This window comes from Triticum dicoccoides, chromosome 6B, assembly GCF_002162155.2.
Source record: "Triticum dicoccoides isolate Atlit2015 ecotype Zavitan chromosome 6B, WEW_v2.0, whole genome shotgun sequence".
NCBI classification, from domain to species: domain Eukaryota; kingdom Viridiplantae; phylum Streptophyta; class Magnoliopsida; order Poales; family Poaceae; genus Triticum; species Triticum dicoccoides.
Window position 1 is genome coordinate 177959012 of NC_041391.1, and position 4980 is coordinate 177963991.

Below are 4980 nucleotides of genomic sequence, written 5' to 3' on the forward strand. Positions count from 1 at the left end.
GATGGAAAAAACCGTGGTAGAAGCGAGGGCGAGGAAAATTTCAGGGAGTTCCCGGTTACGGTGGGTGGTCGGGGGCCGACCGATGCACGTTTCTCTCGTACACGTATGCGTGTGTGTGCGAGGCGTTGGCTCTAACTGAACCCGAGCGAGGCGTTGGGCTCTAACTGAACCCGAGCGATTGCACTGCAGGCTACGCGTGACTAAACCCGAGCGATCGATCAATGGTTGTTAACTGAACCCGAGCGATCGATCAATGGCTGTTAACTGAACCCGATCAAGGGATTCCTTCGCTACTGCTGCTAACTGAAGATGATCGATTAGATGAACAGTGAGTGTTGCAGGGGGGTGGATGAACAGTGAGCGGTGGCGTTGCCTCTGGATGAACAGGACCCCCGTGGTGTGGAGGGATGGATGAACAATAGACGATGGAGGGGTGCCAGTGGAGGGGTGGTTGAACAGGACCCTGTGGTGTGGAGGGCTGGATGAACAGTGGACGGTGGAGGGGTGCCCGTGAAGGGGTGATTGAACAGTAGCCGGTGGAGTAGCGTGAGGTGGAGGCTGGATGAACAGGAGCCCATGGATGAACAGTCGCAGGTGGAGGCCGGAGGAGGTCGACGGTAGATGAACAGTAGCCCGTGGAGGCCGGAGGAGGTCGGCGGTGGAGATGAACAGTATCCTGTGGAGTCCCGTTTTGCGTTACGCCACACTCCTGCTGATGAATAGGACCCCCGTTTCGACCGTAGCGCTCCAACACAAGTCCGCTTCGTCCGTTTTGCGGTACGCCACACCCCTCCCGATCAACAGGACAACCGTTTCGACCGTAGGAGGTGTGTTTCCTCCGTTTTGCGGTACGCCACACCCCTCCCGATGAACAGGATCCCTTTTTGAACATGGCCAGTTGAACACAAGGCCGTTTCCTCCGTTCTACGGTATGCCAGGCCTCGTTTCCAGGCCCGATGAACACGACCACGCATTCCATTCTGACCCAGCCGGTTGGCTCCCCATGAACACGATGATGACGCTGTTTCTCCATTCTGATCCAGCCATGTTCATGAGCCCTGGCCGTACATATGCGTGAGTAGGCGTTCGAGACCCCGTTCATATGTACACATATGTGGCCGTATTTTCTTTCTTGCACCCTGGCTGATGTACGTACGTGTACATGCTACGTGTGCGCCTCTACTATGACACGTGCGCGCCTCTACTACGACACGTGCGCGCCTCTACAACGACCAGTATGTACATACACGTTCGCGACCAGAATGACAACGCTACGTACGCTTTGACCAGGTGGGTCCCGACTGTCAGGCACTTCCTTGTGTGCGAAGATGTAGCTGGTTCTGTTTTCTTTTTAGCCCGGACGCACTTCCTTGCGTGCGAAGGTGTAGCTGGTGGGTCCCAGCAGTCAGGGGGAAACGTTTTTTTCACTAAATACGGTGGCCCATCCGGTGGGTCCCTGCTGTCAGGTGGAGGAATAATTATTTTGCGCGTAATAAGGAGGCACTTCCTTGCGGCTGCCGTGGACCCAGCTGTCAGCCTCTCCACGTACAGTCCATGTCCGATGGAAGCCGTTCCTTGACCATGTTGACCACGCCGTGCCGAGAGCACCAGGGCGGTGGACGACGGTGAGGCCTAGGAAGGGGACGACGCGGAGCCGGGGAAGACGCAGCAGTGGATGCCCACGCGTAGAGGTGTAGGAGGGTTCATTGGTTCGCTGCGGTTTGAGGCTGTCCTCGCCGCAGAATAACAGTTAACAGGGGGTGTGGGTGAGTAGAGGGACGGCCTGGCTAGCAGTGGGAGTAGTAGGGGGTGGTGAGGCCTCCACTACATCGCAGCCGGCCATGGGAGGCAGGAGCACGAGGCACGACAGACGCTGGTTTGGGCGGCTGGAGCAAGAAGACCAGAGGTTGAAGAAGCACTACGGCAATTGGATGGACATCATACGGTCACTGGAGCTAGAATCGTGCATATTGACTAAGTTGACAAAGCCCTCTGTCCCCGTCAACTTAGTAGGCCCACAAGTCAAACTGCCACTATACTGGGTCCCAGCTAACAGGGGGAGTATTCATTTTTTTGTGCGTAATAAGGAGGCACTTCCTTGCGTGCGAAGATATAGCTGGTGAGTCCGAGTTGTCAGCGGCGGTAATGTTTTTTTCACGAAATACAGAGGCCTTTTCGGTGGGTCCCTGATGTCAGGTGGAGGAATCATTGTTTTGCGCGTAATAAGGAGGCATTTCCTTGTGTGCGGCCGTGGACCCAGCTGTCGGCCTCTCCACGTACAGTCCACTTCAGATGCATGTCGGTCGTTGACCACGTTGACCAGGCCGCGCCAAGAGCACCAGGGCGGTGGACGACGGCGAGGCCTAGGAAGGGAACGAGACGGAGGTAGGGAAGACTCGGAAGTTGTTTCCCACGCGGAGGGGAGTACGACTGTACGAGGGTTTACTGGTTCGTCTGCCGTTGCCGGAGAATAACAGGAGGTGTGGGTGAGTAGAGGGATGCCTAGGCCAGCTACGGGAGTACGATGGGGCGGTGAGGCCTGCACGGCAGCACAGCCGGCTGTGGGGAGGAAGGAGCAGGTAGTCACGCCGGCGCTTGTTTGAGCGGCTGGAGCAGGAAGAGCACAGATTGAAGAAGTACGACGGCCGTTGGATGGACATCCAACAGTCATTGCTTGTGCGTCAAACCATTTTTTAGGAAAGCCTCAAATCTGTGGAAAACAGCATACAACCCATCTGCCATTATTTCTAATAATTTACAGCCCATTTGCTAATTCTTAAGGTTTTTTTGGAGCCCATGTTCTTTTTGTTAGCATTACGGCCCATATTGTGGCCACGGTTAAAAAATTATACGAAATTTTGCATATTTCGGTGCGGTCCGAACTGTTTTTAATCCCGAAATTTTGACTCACATTCAAACTGATTTTAAAAATAAATGTATATCAATATAAAATCCAACAAATTCTCCACGCATAAAAATTAATGTAATTTAAAATCTCGAAATGAAAAAAAAGATATTTGAAACTAATTGTCGGTTTGATGTGTTTTAAAAATGTACAACCCATTTCTCATTACTGATGGGCCATTTTCTCGGCCAGCCGAATGAAAGCTCTCCTCACCTTGAAAGATTTGCAGCCCAACACGCCTGACAAAGCGACTTACTTGGCAAGTCACTAAAAAACTGGGTTGTGGTCGTGGACCGAGTTGTCAACCTTATTTTGCATATTTCGGTGGAGTCCCAACTGTTGTAATCCCGAAATGATAAATATTTTTTAAGAACTTATTGATTTGCCAAAAAATCGTTTTGTTTTTGTAAGCAAATAAGACGTGGGACAATTGAGTTGGTTTAAGGGAAAACCAGTGGTAAAAAAATCAGCGCTGGTTGGGAAAAAACAACAAAAATAAGGATGTAAATATGAAAAGGGAATTTTATGTGTTTTCAAGATAATGATACGTGTATATGAACTAGTAAAAATATAGGTAGAGATTAGAAAACGGATATAGGACATGCGTTTCAAGAGGAAAATAGAACTGGGCTGTGTGTTTGATTCAGTAAAAAAACTGCCTGCGGATATTGTAAGACAAAATATAACTAATGCTGATGGGCCAGAGGCCAGTAGATACCTACTGGATCTTTGTGCCCCATTGTCGTCATGGGCTGGGCCTGGTAAAAACAAAACCAACCCTGGGCAGTCTACAACCCAGTTGAAACTTGCTCGACCTGGAAAAAACAATATACGTGCTCAATAAACGAGAGAATTCTGGAAGTACAGACTGATAACTAGGATGCAGCACGGATATTGTTTTTTTATCGTGATAATAAGTGCGTGCACTTGTTTCAAAAAAATTGGTGAACTGGGAATTCGAACAGCAGGTGCTTATGCTACCCATCAAATAAAAATCAGGTGCCTGAAAATTCGTTTCAAAACAAATGATTCAGCTTTATATCCACGTTGACCCTCGGCATGACGGTTGGAAGCAAATGCAAGTTCATACCAAAAGATCGTTAACAACAATACCAACTTGCGGACGACAAGGTAGTACTACTACCAATACCAAACTAACTTATAATCTTTTTACTCCCGGCCCTAGTGTTCGTCTGGTAGAAAATCTTGCAGAGGACCAGCTCCCGCTCCTTCTCTTGCTCCAGGTCCCCGAGGTGGTACTGGTGCATCACCCAGTTGGTCCTCTGCTGGTCGAAGTTGTTGTTGGTGTGCAGCACCAGAACCTTTTTTTCTGCCCGTCTGCCAGCTGTTGACCATCACCGGCAAGGTATTGCCGATCTTGTGCCACATCGCGTGCATGCCGCACTCCGATTGTATCTTGCGACGCGTCCACGTGCCCCTTTTGAACGCCCTAGAATTGCGCTGGAAGAAATGCTTCCTTAGGCCACTCAGTGTGATACCTGCAGTATTGTGGAATACAGGTTTTAGTGTACGTAGTTGGCATTTTCATAACATCTTTGGCATGTTGCAGTCACTTGTTTCACTTTTTATTAACTGTCAAATTGTAATTGCTTCGCCAGGTCTGCGTCTAAAAAGAAAAATAAAGCTACAAACAAAGGAATATGTTTGTGCAAGTAGACGGCTGATCGGTGTCTTACCCGGAAGTTTCTCAGGTGGGTGTAGCATATGTCGTGCTCGCTGTCGATGGTTGGTATGAACAAATCGATGAGAGACTGAAATCTCGCACTGTCAGCACTCACTTTGGCCTCAAGGTGCTCGATCAGCTCCTGATCTGTGGGATCGAACTTGACGCCAGCCGGCAGCACCGGCCAATCCTTCTTCAACTTGCATCGATACTTCCAGTTATATGGTACTCAATGTATGATCAATCGACTGTTTAAAGTGAATGATGAAAGATTTCGACAGATAAGTGGTACTCCAAATCTGAAGTCCGGAATACCCGAACACGCCGCCGGGATTCTTGTGTCACATCACGCGCAGCGTGTTGTCACGTCAATTCAATGTGTGGACATGAT